We start from the raw sequence: 21,636 nt of genomic DNA, 5'->3' as shown, positions 1-21,636 counted from the left end.
AATCTTACTTAAAAAATTTTAATTTTTCTATACAAAATGAAATTATGTATAATAAGTATGTATAAGTGCTGGTAGTTAATATTATTATCAAGAAGCTTGTAAGAGGCTCCTTCCATTATTCTTTGTTAAATATTTGATAAATTAAAATAATTTTAATATGTTTCTATTAGGAATATTTTCTAAATATCATTAGTAGTACTTGTCCAAAACAGGGAAAATTTTTATAGATGAATTTGTAATCCATTGCTCTATGTCTGGTAGAGAAAAAATCATAATAACAACAATAAGCCATTTTAAGTTCCTTAACATAATGAAAAGTTTGAAAAAGTTCATTTCACTTTATATTTTTTACTATAAAAAATTATTTAAAAGATCTAATTTTAACTTTCTTAAATTATTGGTAAAACAATTGTTGAATTCTGATATCTTCAACAGCAAATTACAATCATTTTTAATTATTGTTGTAATTATTATTTTTATAGGTGTCCCCTCTTAATCAATTAATTATTAATTATTTTATTAATAGGAGTTAATGTGCACAAAGAAAAAATGTGTTACTAATCATAATTTTGAAATTATTGCAGCTGATTGGTGTAGGTGTGAGCAGTGACAATAATTACTAGGCATGGTTAAAATATACCTGTAGCTAATATTACTTTATCATTTAAATTGAATTTTGATTACCACTGCAGTGGTAATCAAAATTCATTTAAATTTCAAATATACCAGTGTACTTCATTAATATAAAATTAACTGAATTGTATGATGTTATGAAAAGGCTAATTTGATTTATTATCTTATTTTGAAATCTCTTTTCTTGTAACTAATAGGATTAAAAGTGAAATTGATGTACAAGTTTTAACAAATAAAAATTAAAAATATATTTTACCTATATTGATGGAATAGAAATAAATTAAATTATAAATGTAGATATAAATGTATAACATTTGGACATATAATTTTTATATAATTCTAATAAGTAAATTTAAACAATAAATGAAAATATAATATAGATTGTTTTTATTTGTCTAAAAATCAAGTGATTGTAATTTATAAAACAAAACTATTAATGTATTTTAAAGCTAGAAACAAAAATATTTGTTTCTTGCATAATTTATAATAGTTCAATTAAAATAGTTATTTTATTAATTATTTAACAAGTTATGTGTTTTACTTACTTTAGTATGGCATATACAATTTGAACGCGTGTAATTGGCATATGAATTATATTGTTTCAAATTAGTTGACAAATATAACGTTAGCATGTTCATACTTGTTTTTTAGACAATTGGATGAAAAAAAAAAGTTGAGTAAAACTAAAATACGTCTTTTTGAAAATTACTGCACTTAGAAAGAAAAACTTTAGGAGTTGGAGTTAACTACAGTCATACCAACCGTCTTACGGTCAAAATCTACATTCGAGATAGTTTAATAACGAAGTAACATGAAGTGATTTTTCTTTAAATCATGAAATAGAAAGTATGACAACAAATACAATTGCTGTTTATCAAATTGTTTTATCAATTTTAAGTTATCAGCGACCATTAGCACTACACACCACCCCTGTTATTCATTAAACGCAATCTGAAAATCAACTAGCACCAGAAATAAAATTTAATGATATATTGCAAGTATGGGTTATACAATACAAAATATTTCATGATAGTGCAAATAGTATATTAAATATATTAAAAGTTGAAAGTATATTTGTTCCAGAAGATATGCACACTTTAATGAAAACTCGAATAAAATCGTATGAATTAATTTCATTAGGCGGTGGCGCTCATATACGAATGTTCAGTTTATAAACCACTCAACTAATCACAAAGTTATAAAATATCACAAAAAATAAACACAATATTGAAAAAATATATGGAATTTTATAATGAGATATACAGTAATATGCATTAAGGGTTCTATAAATGTTTAGGTTACTGAAATAAAATACAAATTGTAACGTTCCATGTTATAAAACGTGGATGGAACATGATTAAGCATGGTGGATTTAATACTGAACTTCAATATTAAATCAGATGTTATTACCACATGAGATAATTGACGTCAATTTTTTATTATAAATATAATATTGTTTTAATTATTATTGTATCAATTTAACGGAAAATAGGTTTCATTGTTTCTACCGCAATGCGTAGAAGGGTTACAGAATAACTTTATTGCCTACCAACTGGACAATGTTCTCTTTTACGCTTAGCAGTATAAACAATAAGTAGAAATTAACTTATGAAAAAAAAATTGTTATGATGACAGTAGTAGGGGGACCGGGGCAGAAGTGACACGGGTTAATTGTAACAAGCTGAATATTACGTTTCGTGATAAATATTAAAAACCGGTCGTGTGTGTCATATGTTTCACAGTTATGGTCACCATCTCTTGTTATCAGTTTGACTTTATCGTGTCTCGTTAATCAATAAATCAGGAAAAATTCATTTTGATGAACAAAAATAAATATTTTTTTTTCATTTTTGTTTTCTCTTTGACTGAGTGAATTAATGCTCTTAGATGAATTATGTAATGTTTCATTTAACATATAAAGAGTACAATTTATGTATGCTACAATTGATTCAGAGTTGAAGAAAATTGTAACATTTATTTTTTTGCAATTAAAATTACTTTATTTTGTCATTCGAAGACTAATTGTGACATTAATTAACAGTTATTATGTTTCTTCAACAATGGTAGAATTAAAAATAAACATCTTTTTAAAAAATTACTTAAAAAAGCAATCCAATGCAGAATGTTACTTTTGTAATCGGTCAACCCTACCAGACCGGACCACCCCACGTGGTACTCCCTGTAAATACGACACTGTTCCTATTCTTTTAAATAGCCTTGAATATTCACTGTTATAATTAATTACATGTAACGGTTCGATAAATTTGTATTTTTAAAATAAAGCATAAAACATTTAGTAACCTGAAAACAATATTTATTTGTTTAAACATTTTTAAATGTTTGACGATGTAGACTGAGACAAATACTCAGTAATTATTGATTAAGATTACATTTTCAATCAGCTTGTCATTTAGCAATTTTAATTGATAGTACCTGCGTTTTAACAACAATTGTTAAAATGTTAAACCTTTAAATTGGTTCGTAAATTATTTACCAACCAATTTGATACAAAAATATAAAAAATTGTTTATCTGTAAATAAATTTTATCAATACTGACATTAAATATTTATATGCAAATATATATACAGAGTGATTTATTAAACATATTACCCTCCATTTTTTCGTTAAATAATAATTTTTTTCTTAAAAATTTATAGATTAAAATTTAATTTATTTTTGTAAATGTAGATAATATTGTATGAAAAAATTATTCCTAAAGATAGATTAATACTTAATTAATTACTATGTTCAAATACACTTAAAAAAATGTATATATTGTAACATTAGATATATGTATAACTATCAAAAACTAATTTAGACATTTTCAAGGGGAGCACAAATGTTTTTATGAGTAAAATTCAATTTTTTTGAAAATTTTACCGTTTTATTTTATTTTATTTTTAGTAGGCGAAAATAGTTCAAGTAAAGGATGCATACCTCCTGTACTGCTTCACTAAATTCACCACTGATAACTATGTAAATAATGTATAAACAATTATATCAAGGTTGAGTTAAGTGTTTTTTTTTATAAAATGAGTTATTTATAACTCATTTAAAATGTTCACGAAGGTAATTACTTTTAATATAATATTCATATATTTAAGTGCTTATTTAAAAATAAATAATTCTATATTTTCAATATTATAAAGAATAATATCCATGGCACATTTTAAACGTTGACAAAAGAACGTTGACATTTAGCAGTATTGTTAGGAGTGTATAAATTTAATTCTGTTGAAAGCAAAAAAAATCAGTATTTATGAATTCCTAACTTTTGTAGATCACTTTATCTATAAATCTAATACCCAAAATAGTCTTTAGTTGAATCGATAATAAAAAACCCAACAACTATCATAGAATACCTAATTTTCGTATCAACTAGTTGAACAACTAGTCACTTATCTTAAAATCGTAAAAATTCCATAAGAATATATTAATTGGATAAAATTTATCACCATGTGTTGTTAGATCATATAAAATAGTGCTATTTTTTGGTAATAATTTCATTATTCTTAGTATACTGTTGAAGGTTATGAATTTATAACAAAAAATTGAATATCGTAAATAACAATTAATGAAATAATAGTAGAAATTAGTAAACTTAAAAAAAAAAATTTTTGTAAATTGCAATTCGTCATTTATAAAACACGTGTTGTTAAAAACAAATGGAAGTCTCTCATTAATACTAAAAACAAAGTAAAATTTAGTGAAATATTGGTGCGCATATTAGCGAAGTTGATGAAATGTTTAGTCATTTTGCGTTATGTTTTAAACACTTGACGATTTTTTATTAGACATTTGTGTACTTTACTTGACGTGAATAGTTACAACTTGACAATATTTTTTACAGTAAAAACAAGTACAAAATTATGTTACAGTAGCGCTTAAGTATCCAATGCGTTGGACAACAACAGAAAACCACAAAAACAGTTCCGGGTGATGTTTTCCGGTGATTTGTCGTCGACCGGATGTTTGGTTGAATATTACAAAAGGGCACGCTAAATTCAGACGGGCTATGGCCAGTGCGAGCGCTTTCGCCGTCACGCTCTTTTAAACTTACTTAATCGGCCAAGAATACTCTCTTGTATTTGTTACCACAAACAGAAACAAACACACACGCAAGTAGTCAAATCACGAAACAAACGTACAGAGTGAAAACCAATCTCCTTCCGATTGATATTTTCGCCTTTGGCACGGTCTAGTGCAGAGTCGCACTGATCGCCGCCAATGGGTTTTGCCGATGGAAGGCCTTTCGTCCGTTTGAACCGAATGTTTTGATCAATTGCTAGACTAGGTTTTTTTGCTAGGGCGTTCAGCACTGCAACGCGCAAAGTATATGTGTGAATCGTGTAAACAAGAACAACACCCGTGTGCACGAGTTTAGTGTTATTAGGCAGTGAAATAACATGCCGACATGACGTTCTCGTTTGGGAGTTTCACACGGCGGCGGCGGATCCCAGTGAATCGATGTGTTTGCGCTACACGGATCGCGGCCGAGAGACTATTACGCACCTTAATAGCCGGCAACCCGCCGTGTATAAATGTATATGCGGTGCGTAGACGAGGGTGCGACTCCGAGTAAAAAGGATCGAACCGAAGAAACTATGAACCCTGGAAATGGTCATGATAGGCAGACAATATGTCAATAATTAAACTTTGATAAAAATGTTACAACATTACTAAAAAATTACATTCAATATGTATATAATATACAATAAAAGGTGCGTATAATACGCACGTTTTATTTCGTTTAAAAAGATTATTAATTGACTGCGATCGAATGAAATGATAACGAATGAAGATAAAAAAAAATCATCGACGCTATTAATTTCGATAAAAATAATAAACAATTCTGTAAACGAATCAGTTAAGTGATATCTTAATTTTAGTGGCCATGCTCTTATTATGAATGTGTAAATAAGTGGTCTTAAATTAAAACATTTATTGCCATTGCGGTGTATTTTTATTTTAAATAACTTATTTAGTAAAAGGTATTCTTATGTTACTCTTATGTTGCAAATGATTTTTTTTCATCTAAAAAGTTCACTTAAATGTTGTTTATAAAATTATACTTATTTATTTTATGTTGGAAAAATTATTTTTAAATTATAAAATGTTTAAAAAAATAAGGCTTTCTAAATTTAATTTCGGAAACGTCAATAGAGGAAGGAAAAAGGTGTACATCGTCTCGGACAGCAATATGAGACACATTTTAGAAGTTTTTTCTTTTTTTTTTGTAAAAATAATTACTCTAGAACAGTAAAATCTTAACATTTCCTTGAAAGCTTTGAAAAAAATTAATATTTTTGCAATGAAAATCACAATGCATATTTTTAGTATCGATGTGAACTTGAGAACATATTTCAAGATAAAGTTATTATTTTATCGAAAAATTAAGTGATTTATTTTTTACATATACCCTGCTGTATCATAATTAATATTTTAAATAATAAATATCACATGTTCTCAATATACATGACTGAACTAATTTTTTTCTTTATAAAATATTTGTGTACATAAAATTACCACGATGTAAATTTTATTTAATTAATAAATTCGAGTGCATACTTTCATTTAAATTATTTTGTTTTCTATCGCATTATATACAGAGTGATCAGAGTTAGGAAACAGGTCAATTGTTATTTTAAGTACATTTAGAATAGAATGTAAAGCACCTAATCAATGACACATTTTTACATAATGAGGTATCTTGTCAAGTAGTTATCACGTGTAAAATAAAGAAATAAAAATAAATAAAGTATAATTATATTTTATCTATTTTTATCTTAATTTTTCTTAGAAACATATCCATAAGTAACAATTTAATATATTAAAAATATTACTAGTATAAAATATAGTCATAATGTTTGACATTTAAAGTGGTCATTATGAATGTTTGTCATTCATAATTTTGACGTGTCTGAGATAAGGTGATATCAGCTCAATATTGGATACCGACTTTCTGGTCTGATAAAACAGGATATAAATAATCATGGATTTAATTTTTGAGCTTTAGTGAGGCTAAAGATACAAAACGTATTGATCAACATCATGTATTTAATGTACATTTTGGATAAGTCAAAGAACTCTAACGTCAGTTAGTGCTGTAACATTATCAAAATAATTTGCTAATAACTCTAATTAAAATGAACATAGTATCAAATCTAATAGATAAAAATTTTTTATTATGATTCTGTAATTTAATTGCGCTTATAACTTGAATGGCAGTTTAACGGCTAGCTAAAATAAAATTTGAGTCAAGTTTCTATTTCAACCTTTTAAAAAACATTTAAATTTAAATGAAGTTCCATACTTAATATTTTTACAATTTTTTGTTTTAATTCTTGAAATTAATGACGTAGGTTAATGTACATTTAAATAACACGTGTTAATAATTACAAAAATGAACTTTTTACAGTTTTCTAAAAATCAAAAGGTTGGGCACGTATCTTGCCCATATATTTTGGTCAATTGGTGCTACACCAGACTTATATAATGTTTTATACATGAAAGTTATTTGACAGGCCTCCAGAACATTTTCTCAGGTTTTAATTTTTTTGCACAGTACATTATTAATTTTGATTTTTCATTTTTTAATAACGATCTATTTTTTAATGTATTATTTAAATTACATACTATAATACTTTAAATTAACTGTTGAAATTACATATATTAATATTATATATTATATATATATATATATATGAAATGTTTGTACAATTATCTCCGTATGTCCTAATTCTATTAATGATAAAACTTTAGAAAAGGTGAATTTCGTAAATGTTGTTACAGTATATTATAATAATTTTGAATAATTTTCGCCTTTTTTTACTGTCGACATATAGTCACCATTATCCCTATCATTGACTTTATATAATGATAATATAATTTAAATAATTTATCAAATTCATAATAAAGTATAAATTTTTAATCGTTATTTGTTATTATACTCCCCCTAAATTATTTTTCTATAAGGGCCCTAATTAAAATTTTTTTTTTATAAAACTGTTAGTAAAAATGGCACCTAATTGTTTCAAGAATTAAAGTTAAAATATAAAGAATTAGTCACTATCCTAAGCTATTTTTTGAATTACATGTGTCGTGTTAATAACAAAATCGATGACAAATATAATTTATGGGTATTTTTTTACCGCTTCAAAAAACATTTCAATTGTACAAACAACCAGTAATCAAAAGCTGCTCACGGCTATATTTTTAGAATAAAAAAACAGGTAAGGAACAACAAATTCTTTAAGCATGACAGAGTTCCAGATTTTTGTTTCAATAAAATATTGAAAACTGAATATGATTTGGAACAAACCTATGAAGTAATTGTCTTAAAAATAAAAATATTATTTTGTCTTAGAGGAAAATATTATTGTTATGGGAGTAAAATAATAAAAATAGTTGTTGAATAGGATACAAGTATTTAATCTATTCACACATAATTTTACTTTTGTAAAACATCTGACGATATTAATATTTGAAATTAACCAAAAGCTTTATTTATAAACTTTTTCGTTATCAATTAACGATCGAATGACCCATTCCAAATTTTACATAAAAGTAAGATTCAAACCAAAATCTAAATAAAACAGTGAACCTTAAATATAAAAATATATTATTTATTGTAACAATATCATTATTGTAATAAAAATGATTTTTTACTATACTCATTAGTGTTTAAAATTCACAAAACAATAATTTATGAGTAACTGACACCACTGCATTTTCGACTTTAACACGTAGTCTTTTTTAATATATTCTAATTATATCGCATAAAAAATTATTCGATTATTAATATTAAAATTACCAAGATGGAAATCGAAAAAATCGATTCAATTCTATGGCCACGGAAAATATTACTTTTAAATAGAAAAAGTAAAATGAAAGATTTCCAGTTTCCATTTGTTCATACGGCAATCAAATTGCGTTTTACATATAAATATTTAAACTCTGCGTGCTGACTAATAATTATTAATCCTTTCACTCGATACTGCAATTTGTAAAAATTACACTAGTAAATCGGTGGAAAACTACTGTTCGGTTAACTCGAGTTTAAAGTAAATATACAACACATTAAATGGTGTACGTATTTTAATAGTTGTTGTCAAGAGATTGCTATTGTGAGGTTACAGTGACAACACATAAGGTTACTGGTACTGGTCGTGCAGAAAGGATATGATTAATGATAGAGAGTTGGTTTTGATTATAAATCCCATTCTTCGTGTATGGTACTCTACTCATAATGTGAGAGTACATGAAAATTCCAACGTACAGGACTACTGTGTGGTACACGGTTATCATGTGCAATGCATATAGTACTCGGTGTTCGCGGGGTGCTGGTGCTGTAAGTCGGTCGGACGTTTCGGAAAGACCCTTTGAGCAGACAAAAGGAACCTGCAAACTCTGGTCTATTGTAGGCAGCTGACGATGAGTTCGAGGTGTAGTACAGTTGGTGTTATGAATGCGTTCTATCACCCAAATATCAATACTCAAGACATGGCTGATGGCTCGACGGCCCTTGTGTTTGCCCGTGACAATACACAAATGGTCATTGCGTTGGCCGTCACAAATTTCCGTCAATCCCTGCGGTGCTCCTAATCTGCCGTACAAACGTTTGTTTAAAAAAAATAAACCCTACACGGGTGGTAATGTTCAACGAGAAGTAATTTTTAACGATTTCTCGATTTCCGTGTGTGATGTTTATGTAATGTTTCATAGCAGTTTACCAAGACAGTAAGTCAGTTCAGCGGGATTTCATGACTGCACATAAGATTATATTGGCAATACGTTAAACACAAAGGATCCGTGTATTGTTCAGGGATGACGTCAAAGTCACTTACTAAACCCACAAATTAATTTATTTAAATGCAAAAATTCATTTGCGCTGAATAACATTGAAAATCCCAGTGCTTATTTATTCGTATTGCTTTAACAACGAAAATTAATTATTTATATTCGCAGCCTGTATCTAAATACACTAGAGGCTAGTTTACATATTGGTTTATGAGCTTGTTGCCGAACGATTTCGTCAAATCGTGTAGGAGAAACCACCAAACAAGTTCCGTTTAGATCCATGTATATTAATATTGTATACAAGAAATAAATTTGAATGTTAATGCAATAATTAAGGATTAATAGTCAAATAAAGTATTACTTATAAAACGCTAAGTTATAATTTACATTAAAAATCAGTTTAAATGATATTGAACGTAACGTGTGTGAAGTATATTTACCCTTTCTCTTGGCGAGTATCATTGTAATCTTTTCAGTTGAATTCATCGTCTATTACCATAATTAGTCATTTTGACTATTAAGATTGAAGACGAATTTGAAATAGAAAACTAAATCGATGAAATCAATAAATAAATGTGTTTAATTATTATATTTTTAGTTTAAGTTTTCAATACACAGTGTCATTAAACTTTTATTGTATAATTGAAATGACTTCTTTGAAAATTTTTGTTTATAAATTCTAAAGAAGTTTCTAGTATATTGGCGTACAAACAGAAAAATACTCACTATTTATTTTTATTAGATAAATAACATTGCATAAGTATATTATCGAAAGGAAAAAATGTTTGGTTGAAAACGTACAAACATGAGAAAAATAAAATTTATGGACAATCTTCTAGTTCAAAAATGTCCTCTTTTTCTATTATTCCTGTGATTAGCGTTCTAAAAAAGTTATGACGAATAAGTATTTTTCTCTATGCAATTTCAACACGTGAGAAAAAAATGTTTCAAAAGCATCTTTATACATAAATACTTGTATTTTCATATTGCGTTGTACCTACAAACGTATACATACATTTTTAGATGCTAATGTAGTTCAGATGAACTGTTCATAAATGTGAGTAAAATAGTGAAACGCCGCAGATATTAATAGTTAACAAACACATCCAGTAAGTAGCTTTCTGATTCCTTATTATGAATTTGAATTAGAACTGATCACATTTTTTATCAATACGAATTACGGATTGAATCTGTTAATTTTGGTTACGATTGCTAAAGAATCTGTCAAAATTATTTGTTTATATAAAATATACAATATGAACTAAATTTAATATTAATAAATTAATTACAGATTCGAGTACTAATTATTAACTTTGTATTATAAAATTATTATGTTACGGATTAACGTTTTCAATCTGTGTCCGGATAGACAGACTCAATCCGTGTCCGGATTACTCGAAATGGCGGTATTTTTCTAATGCGTATTAATAATATGAATTAGAAATCCGGATACAGATCAATCCGGATTTTTTGCTCAACTCTAGTTTGAATAATTAATTGTGAATATTTTATAATAGTAGAATAAAAATTTATAATATTAATAATAGCTAATTAAAATGTCGTAACTTTTTAATCGCTTATAATTTTGTTCAGTTATCCATTTTACTTCATTAGGTATAACAGGATTTCAATATTTGGATTTTTTTAAGTTAAAACAATAGACAATTTATTAAACAAATGTGTAGCTGTAATAAAAATGAATCGATTATAATATATTACTAGTACATTAATCAACCGAAACTTCTATTGGTTTCAGCTGTACGCTTATACACTTGTTAAAACAAAAGCTTTAGGTACGAATTATTTTGTCAAACTACCACGTATACATCTGTAAACAATACTACTAACTATGATCATCTTTTTTAGTTTTTGTGAGTTCTATTGACGATATTTTACTACTCCGTCGCAGTGTTTGTAAGAAGTTTAATCGAAGAACAGCTCTTTTTAATTGTTCGTTCTTGAACAAAAAACTATAGCTCATAAAATTTGCCTATTGACTTGTTCACGATTTCTAATCTTTTTCTTTTCTTCTTTTATCATGTAAAAGTTTTATAATAATAATTTTTTTTTTTTTGCAGAATTCTTTACATTACAGGTGTAGAAGTTTTCATGAAGATTCCTTGTTTGAACGTGTCGTCTAGAGATTAGAATGCTAAGTAGTAGCGCCAACGGTGAATTGAATTTAAATATGTCACCTGCGTACTACTGCTTACCACTCTGGTCTCCTAATAACAACGAATACATCAAAAAACCAATTTATGTAAAATAAAATAATATTGTTTTTTTTTTTTTAAACATTAATTTTATTATTGTATATCAGTAAAAAATCAATGTCTGTTAATTTTTGCTTTTTCAGCTCTAGTGGAAAATAAATGACGAAGTTCATGAATCATTTTAAATAGGTCAATAAAAATAATTTAAATCGTTTGAAATAGTTCAACAAAAGTAAAAGATTTTCAATTATAAAAAACGTAATAACAAAAGCAATTTTAAGATACAAATATTTTAAATACATCAACTTCTAGTATTTTGATTTTTAACTTTGCGCTTAGCAGCACTTGAAATTTTTTTTAATGCTATAATTTTTGGTTGTAACAAAAATGTTAACTACCATATTCATAGAAAAAAATTAAGTCAGAAAACATTTGAAAAAATTTAGCCGTGTTAAGAATTTAGGGAATACTTGTATTTGTCAAAATTTTCTATAAACGTCGACGTTAGAGCTCGCAGTGTTTACCTACTTTTTTTTGCCTGGGGTATTTTTAAATAGTGACGCAAAAAGTTACAAACTCAACGATTTTTTAAATTACTAAAAATACTATCTAACATGTGCTACACATGCTAAATAAAAATTTGAATATTTTTTTGCCACGTACCGGAGAATAAGTTTTATACTATGAGTTTCTTGAACAGTACCCTACTAGTAAACGTCTCGGACAATGTCCGTTTTGTAGTAAACAAAAAAAAAAGAGAAGAATAGACTGTCGGTTAATACTTTGTAAAAGTTTATAGGATTTCCGCAACGATATGTATCGTTGTGGAGGAGTGTAAGATAACGTCGATGCTGAGTTATTCAATAATATATAAACTAATAGAAAAAATTGGTCTGTGTTTTGGCCATAAAGATTCTACTGGTGCTAGCCAGCGACGTATATAATGGATTAAGTTGAAAGATGAATGACATTTGTTTCGTCCCCTTGTAATAAAAACTCGAAAAGAAAGAATGATTAGCTATAATTCCAAAGGCCGATCAATCGTTTCGAGCACCGCCGCCGCCGAAGAGAAAGAAAAATGATATTTCATCGGAATAGCCTACTCGCCTCATCCTCGCGGCGTACATAATAATATATATATCAGTTTTCTTTTGGCTTCTAGTAGTCGTCATCTATGGCTCCTGTGTCGTTTCTACACAACAGCGCTGTGTACTTACACACACCACCGTTACAAATGCGTTTATGTAGACATGTAATAAACAGAGGGAAGAAACGCTCACTCGCGAAGAGTGCACTGCGTGTAAGTGCGAGTTTAATCCGCGGGCGCAGAGTTTGGAAACTATTTTGACAGACGGGCACCGAACAAACCTATTACCGTCTATCTGTCATACGCGCCGTTGTTTTGTCAGTTCCTCTATACGTTAATTACCGGCAAATCCAGAACACTTGTGTTCAATCACGCAACCGATAATCCAATAATTCTTACCGAGTATAACTAATCTTCGCACATCCGGTTAATGAACGTTATTTGAAAAATCCGCGTTCGTCCTACACACACACACACATTGTTGTTGGCACAGACAAAATAAAACAACATCTTTTGTAGATACGTTAAACAATCAGTGCTAATGATAATGTAATTGATGCAAACGATTATTTGCACAAAATTTTAAATAACCAATCTTATACAGTAACAAATCGACTACTTGTTTGTGACCACGTGGATAAGAAATGGTCAATACCTAGTAACCTAACGAGATGTAGTACAGAACTTACGGAGCTGTACAGTATCAATGACATATGAGCGTAAGAAGTAGTTGAATATTAAATTATTTAACTGGTGTCGTGTACACGTAGAACTTACACGCCAAGAGTCAAGTTCTCGATGATTCAAAGTTATTAGGTATTCACTTCTAAAATACAGCGAGTCTCAGATCTAACTGACAACGCTTATAACTTTTATTAGCTTTATAGCTAATAATATTTTACTACACAAAACGATAAAATAGTATTTTATAAAAAAACAATCTAATATTAAGATAACAGGAAAATAAAATTTACACAAACAAATTAAAAAGCGTATCTAACGTAATATCAAACAAAATCATTAATATATTATTTTTAATTTCATGAGTTATTAATTGATAAAACATTTAGATATGTATTGTGCTTATAATTTATATTTTACTATTTAAAAATTTTCAAATGTATAAAGAAGGCAAGTGTGTATTTTTTGTTTAATTATTGTAAAACCAACCTTTGCTTACTTTACTGACTTCATTAATTAAATTGCTAACGAAAGGGATACATATATTTTTATAATTTTTTGTTAGAAAGTTGTAAATACATAATTTACTGCAAAATGGAGTCAAATCCGACCACTCAAAATTCAAATATAACGTTTAAAAACTTCAATTTATTGCAGAAAATTTATCATATTCAAGACAGTTTTTCATCTTTTTAGAAAAATGAGCAAAAGTGAGTTTGGTACCATTAAGGTTGGTGATTTAATTGTGTAATTAATTTGAGTCGATGAAGTAGCCAAGATTTTTTAAAGTGTATGTATAACACATACACTAAATTATTTTGACTATAACAGTCAAAATAATTTCAACAAACTTAAACTTTGTAACATTTTCCAATACATTTTGAAAACAAATATTGCAGTCGATTGGGGAGCATGTAATTTGTGATTTATTATTATTAATAAAATGTAAAGAATTAATAAATCGAATTTATTATATTATTCTGTTTGCACTAGATTTTAAAATAATTTTTTGTAAAATAATATTTTTTGACTTATTGTTGTTTCTCAAATTATCGATCTAGTTGTTATTCAATTAAAAATGTCCTGATATTTTTTTATAAAATGCGTATTATATATATATAATATGACTCTAAATAATGAAAAAGGTAATTTTACATCACCTGGTATACATGCACACTGCCTGTATGCATTAATGCTTATAACTCTATGAGTACTTATTCTAAAATTGCTATCGATCCATGGAAGCTTTTTATAAAAAAAAGACTAAAATTGCTTTCTTTAAATTTAAAAAAAAATGTATTTTTCCTAATTAGTGATTAATAATGAAAAATACGTTTTAAACGTAGTCTAAGAAGATAATGATTATTTAAAAAAATTATTTCTACGAAATGAATTTTGGATAAAAAGTTACAAGACTTATCAGTGAGATCTCAGATACTCTGTCTAATGGGTCACAGTAAACTAAATAAAAAAATATCTAAAAAATAAATTATGTAATAATATTTTGACAAGCATTTACATGAAACAAAATTACTAATTGAATCTCCAGTAACACGAATAACAATTTTTGATGGTACAAAGCTGATACTCTAATTTAATGTTTATATTGTGTGAGAAATTTCTATTGAGTAGTTAAAACAGAAATATTCGAGAAAAGCGACGGAACAGATATAGTATGTAACATTTTTTAAAAAGTGACGCAACTACTGGGGTTGCTAGGGGTTGGTTCACAACCTAAAATTAGATTTTAGAACTTTCTGACTCTAGTACCTTCCTGATTTTAATACCTAAAGTTTCAACAAAGCACTTAAATTCATAAAAAATTACTATTCTTTTTTTTCTGTATCAATATTTTTTATTCTTACATTACGTTGAACATTATACTACTTCAGAAGCAAATAAAATCGTATTAAAATATTTCAATATTATGCCATCGATCAACCATAACTATTAATTCAGTTATAAATGGTGAATTTTAGAGTGTGGGTTTGGAGCCCTCGAGGTAGATTAGGTTTACACGATTTTAGAACCCCTGGATATTTACTTTATATACACCGCTAGAATTACCCCCCAAAAATATTGATTAACAATCTTCGATATTGTTTGATAATTTTTCAGTTTTTGACAGTAATGTGTGTAGATAGTTATCAATCTACTCATGTTTGTTTGAGTGTCGTTGAGATGAAAATAAAATATTACCGTTGACAGTTATAGCGTTTCGCCCGACCAAGTCACTGCATCAAAGGACTGTGGAAAGCCGAGTTGAAAACAATACAAATCTAAAGAGAACCGGTTGGCGGAGACATTTATAAAATAGAGGCCAGTACAGAATCGAGTACAGTCGGTCTACGATGAGAATTCGTTGTCTACGTTTTTTAATTGTATTTATCAAAAACAAAACGATGCTCAGAAATACCAGTTGGCGACTCGTGAGTAAAGACGGCTAACTAATTTCGACGAGGGGTGTGGTGGCGCGATGCCGTTCCACACGATGTACTTATTATGTGCCACGAGGAAAAGATTACACGATGGATTTATGTCTGAGAAGAACAAAAAACGGAGTCATCCCTTTGGGCGCACCGACCACTCGAGAAGCGGTAACTCCCCGTGCGTTATAATTAAACTATAATAAACCGTCGGATTACAATAAAAATAATATTATTCATCAAACGAGTCGCGTCGCAGTATTGTGCGAATGGTAATTTTTTACCAACAACAATAATATTAATCGTAACGGCGGCGTATGAGTATTTAATGAATGATCGCCACAGGTTATCCCGCGCCGTCGCTCACTTAGGTATAACGGTTTCCCCCCCCCCCAAATATAATGATGCTCACAAACATATACACTCAGAAATGTTACACGACTATCGTCGGAAGGGAAACACTGTTACACATACACACCGAGTGTCTTTAAATAATAATTTGTGAGTAAAAGGTTATAAGGTGGCGCGTGAAAATTACAATTGTCTGCTGCGGACAGTCGCGGTGAATACACAAGACATGGCCAGAGGGAACGACTAGCGTTGGGATTTGCATGACAAAGTCTGGTAATGAAAACGCGGTTGTACCCGTCGAACCATTTATCATAGACGGCGGCGGCGTGCCCTGACGTGTATCGTATACGCGCGGTGTTATCTGCCCGAAAATGTCGGGGGGAAGACGTGGGACACGGCGGCGTTTAACTTGTGCAGATAGAGGACGGTCAGTATAAGTGTATCATAATATAATAATCGTAATGACGTGGCTACCTTGTGCGGTAGACTTTTACGGTGGAGGCACGTCACCCGGAGAATTATTTATTGGGGTCAACTTTTCTGGGGACGAGGTGATATGGCTCGGGTGAAGTTTTGCGGATTCCAGACGTCGGACACTTCAAAGCGTCCCGCGGATTAACTCGTTTGCCTGCACAGTGTACACACAACACTACCGCGAGATTGGCCGATCCGCAACGGACGAATAATACAGATTTATCGCCCGCCAAATGCGATTTTATCTCGTCATCCGCTCGACAAAAACCCTTTTTGCGTTAGCAACGACGACGACTTTGAGACAGATATATCTTTTAAGATGAACGAGTAGTGGCGGGAGGGGATGAGAGTGAGAGGCTTCAGAAAGCACCGGACTGAACGGCAGTCGTTGCGGTGCAAGACGTTTTGTCGAAACTTAAACTCCACGTCCGTAAAATGAACAAGCAGCTCCCCAGGGTTTTATTTCTAATTTCGAGAACCCTTTTATAATACCTACTAACCATTGTAAGTTTTCGTTCTAGTATTACAAGGTCGATACAGCCACAACGTTTTATTGTAAAAAAAACGGCGAGCAAACAATTCAAACAGGTTCTTTTTGTGAAGTATCAACAGACAGATAATTATTACCTGCACACACTAACGTTAAAAAAATATTGAATATGTGGATTTTTTTAAATTAAACATAAATTAATATTTCAGAAACATGTGATTAATGCGATGCGCGTAGGTAGGCTCCGAGTGTTATAACTTCAATAAAACATCTGTCATCAGACTTAGCTCTAAAAAATTAAAGTTGGTAAATATAGATTTGTAAACTGCTATTATGCCGTAGTCGATTCATAGCAGTAATGCAACGAGAGCTTAAAAATTAAGTGACCCAAACGTATAAAGACATATTGGACACATAAAAAATTATGCATGTACTTATAAATATAATAACAGTACTGATTTGACATATTTTCAGTAAAAATATTCCTAACCCAACTAAGAATTTCATGTATTGTCCATCTCTTCACAGATGTATACAAATTTATGAATAAAAGTAAAATAGTGATATTAGTTTTAGTTTTTTAATAATAAAACTAGGTATTATTTAGTCAATTTTGAAAAATGACTTTTTTTTTTTTTCTAGAATGATTCTAAAATGTTTTTACATGAAGTAAAATATATGAAAAGACTTGATTATTGAAATAAAAATGAAACTCAATCCCTAGATAAAAATAGTAAATTAAAAAATACCGATTTGTAACTAATCCTTACTAGACTTAAAAATTTACCAGTACATTGAAAAAATTAGTTAATATTTGTTAATACATTTAATTTTTTTTATTTATTCGTTACCAATTAGTTATTTTGACCAACGAGTGGTCATTTATAATTCGTTTGAGGTATTCAAGTTATTCAATGATTAGTTTGTAATCCAAATTTGCCGTTCGAATTGATGAAATTTAACTACGAAGTGACTGTCAGACAAACGTTTATTTATATACATTTATTTGCTCAGTCATCATTAACATCGCGATGCTTCTAAAATGATTAAATGTACGATTCGTTTGTTAAATACAACCTCTGTATATAATTTATTAGTTTCCCGTTTTATATCATCGGATCAACGCAGAAAAAAAACGCAATTAAATAAGTATGGGTATTAAATCACACTGTTGGGGAAATCCTCAAGCCATTGTCGGTTCCAAATTCGTGACAACCAAAGAGATTTAAAATACATTTACATAGACAGCCTGGCAACGTGACAGTGTTCAGGATGTATCAGGTAAAAAGTGAGCCTGGAAACTTTGAGTGGCTTTCATCAATAATAAGTGTAATAATAATTTCAAAAGCAAATACCAGGCAGTCAAATGTTTGATATGGTAAATAGAGTGGTTTGATATGTGTCGCCGCCTCTTAACACAATGTCCAAAATGCTTGGCTTGCATTACATAGACAGGCAAATAACCGAATATCTTTTAATAGTTTGTAGCCTTTGAACTTGCAATAAACTAATTTGATTTAAGCTCGGCAAAATGGTAGAAATACATTAAGAGCTGCATGAGCACGTGCGAGTTCGCTGTTTATCAACCTACAGGCAGTCGACAATTCGGCGGTACGCCTTCGTGATTTACCGATGTTCGTCACTCTATAAACACTGACCACTGTAGGACGGACTGTAGACATAGCGGTACCGCAAGGTATAATTAAAATTATCATTACCAACCGCCGCCCAACGTGCATTGTACTAAACAGCCATTTTATGTTATTAAATAGTTGTTTTTGTCCGTCCACGTCTATGGCTATCAATTCGGCCGCCTGGTATAACAACACCTTTTAACGGATATGGCAATAAATTCGAACGACGACGCCCTCGTTTGAAGGGAGTCCCGGGCAGAGTCTGAAGAGTAGTATTATTGCTGTTGTTGTAGCGATGCGCCGGGGCAACAAAAATATCGGCATTGAAATTACACAACGATGCTAAAGGGGTACCTGAGTTACGATCGATTTTGTGAAAAAATATCTCGAACATTACGCCAAACAAAAGAACTATAAATCCTCCGCCCCGCGTATGAGTTCAAACGATGGACACGCCGATAAAGTGTGTTTGGGACCGAAATAATTTTCTATATACCAACTTGTTCTGAATGGCACATTAAGCATAGGACGACTTAAACATTTCATATCTACGATCTACAGTCGTAACTACAGTTCCGGACTTGCAACGGTTCGAGCTTTTATTGTCTAATGCAAAAGAAATTCATCTGGGGTGACGAGTATCCTACAACACTGTAATACAAAGCAAAGTACAAGTATAAAAATACCTTTTGTTTGTACATAGTTTAATAATTACGAGTTTTTTTTCATCACGATAGTTAGTTACTCTAATTCTTTCAACTACAAAACTCTAATTTTAATATAATTTACATACGTACATCCCAAGCAAGACAACATCGACCTATTCAGTCGCCTTTGTGCAAAATGTGGAAATATGGACATTTTCAATTGACCGGTTTCAGTTAATTAGAGACATTTTTTAAGGTCATCGCGTCATAATTTTGGATAAAAAGAGTCATTTACAAATGCCACCTTTCATTTTCGTCTGAACTTGCTTTTTGATCAACCGGTCAACATGAGCACTGCCATAGACTGGATTTAAATATGATATCTGACCATAAATAGACTAAAAAATGTGTCAAAATATTATTTTACACATTACTCGTGATGTGTTAATTATTTATTTTTCGAATAACATGTAAAAACAAATAAGTCATTAATTTATACGTTGAGGTTAAGGCTACTTAAAGTTCCTCGTGAGTTTTGTTTCAGAGTAATTGTTGACATTAATTTTTTCATAATTTTAAACATTATAGAGAAAAAAAATAATTAGAATACAAAAATAAATAAATTGTTATAGTTTGTAATATTTTTTCAAATAAAATATAAGTCGTACGAAAACCTTTTATTTCATGACTTTATACGACCAAGTATCCATATGATTAAAAAAAAAACATTTGACATTCAAGCATATTTTGAACACAAAAATTATTTTTATTTAATACAAAAACAACGATGATCTAAGAGTATTAAATTTGAAAAGTAAAAAGTCACTTCGGTCGCATTAGTTCGGGTAACTCTGTGCGCTAAGTTGTTAAACGGTTGGCAATAAGTAAACTTGAGTTTTCCCAGCTTTGAAATCTATTCATGACATTTGTAACCGTTTTTCCTCGCCATCCACGAGAACTTTAAAGGACGTCTTAGTTATGTTTTCAGAGACTATTAATCCGAATACGACGGCAATTCACGAAAAACATCGAACCGGCCCTTGCTCCTTTTTCCTATCACACTGACATAAATATATACTTATGTACACACGCAAACAAAGCACTTTATACAACAAGACGTTTCAATTTCAGTTATCTCTATGACTCAGTGCCAAAACTGCGGCCACTACATAGTTATTCTTACATAGACCTCATGTTTAAAACGAATACTGCGCATAATTTACTTAAATAATTATGTGTACTGCTGCAGCGAAATTACCGACAGGGACCATAAACTGTCTGCCTCGGAATTGGAGTTTGATCAACAGCGGATTTAAATCTCTATGAGTGTTGACAAATAATACACTCGTGCACTAGACTTTGCATTTCAAATATTATTCGTAAAAGGATAGTACCTTAGAATTGAAATGTTATTATAAGAATTTAAATCTTAGGTTGCTAATCTTTGACGACGGGTATTTATTTTTATTGTTTAACTTAGTTTTATACAAAATTTGTTTCAACAAATATAATATAGCTTACTTAATTAAATAAATATGATAATATTATTTATAGAAATGCATCGCATTCAATATTTAAGCTGATTAACTGTCAAATTTAACTATACAAAGCGTGTAATTCATTAAAAATACTCATTTTTCGTGCATATCGTTTGCACGCGGTTAAGAAAATCCAATTTTTTTTTTCAGCTACAACCTGGAAACGGTTTTGAATAGTTTATCTAATCGCACCCTTTGGACTTTCTTGAGTGTTTATCGTACCTCGATGCAGACAGACAATACGACCAAACGAGCAGATATAGACAGAAAATAATGACGATAGGGAAATTTCGTAAACAGGAGGAGGTGCCCGTGTATATCGTTAAATATGGACCGGATCAATAAAATTTAACGTGTTCCAAGTTGATATATCTCCCTACGCGTACGCCAGACTTTAATTCTGACGGCGTATATTATAATGTATGGCAATGGAGTGTCATTGAACCGGTCTCGACGACACTTATACCCTTCTATTACAATACACACACGAGTATAGAATATCATTCACATATAGCACTTGGTGAACATTAACACGTGAAATTTTTTCGTTAAAATCATATAAAACGTCGTCGAGACATTTGACAAGTTAACGCTTGGGACAGTTTACACGAGCAGTACACATTCAATAAAATGACGTTTATAATATTTTACACACATACAAG

The 21,636-nt window shown here is 29.9% G+C and overlaps 1 protein-coding gene across 2 annotated transcripts in view; it reads right to left on the bottom strand.

The window, feature by feature from the left end:
* Positions 1-1,377, bottom strand: part of LOC126902425 (protein tiptop-like) — a 59,669-nt gene extending 58,292 nt beyond the window's left edge. Inside the window, exon 1 of one of the 2 annotated variants that reach the window (XM_050679679.1) lies at positions 1,179-1,377. The gene's annotated coding sequence lies outside the window, so the exon portion shown is untranslated. The remainder of the gene's footprint in view (positions 1-1,178) is intronic. The other variant, XM_050679682.1, reaches the window with a different exon arrangement.
* Positions 1,378-21,636: the final 20,259 nt, after the last annotated feature.

This window comes from Daktulosphaira vitifoliae, unplaced genomic scaffold (genome assembly GCF_025091365.1).
Source record: "Daktulosphaira vitifoliae isolate Bord-2020 unplaced genomic scaffold, ASM2509136v1 Scaffold_3, whole genome shotgun sequence".
Lineage (NCBI taxonomy): Eukaryota > Metazoa > Arthropoda > Insecta > Hemiptera > Phylloxeridae > Daktulosphaira > Daktulosphaira vitifoliae.
Note: the sequence above shows the minus strand (reverse complement) of the source record. Positions and strands in the feature narration are given on the sequence as shown.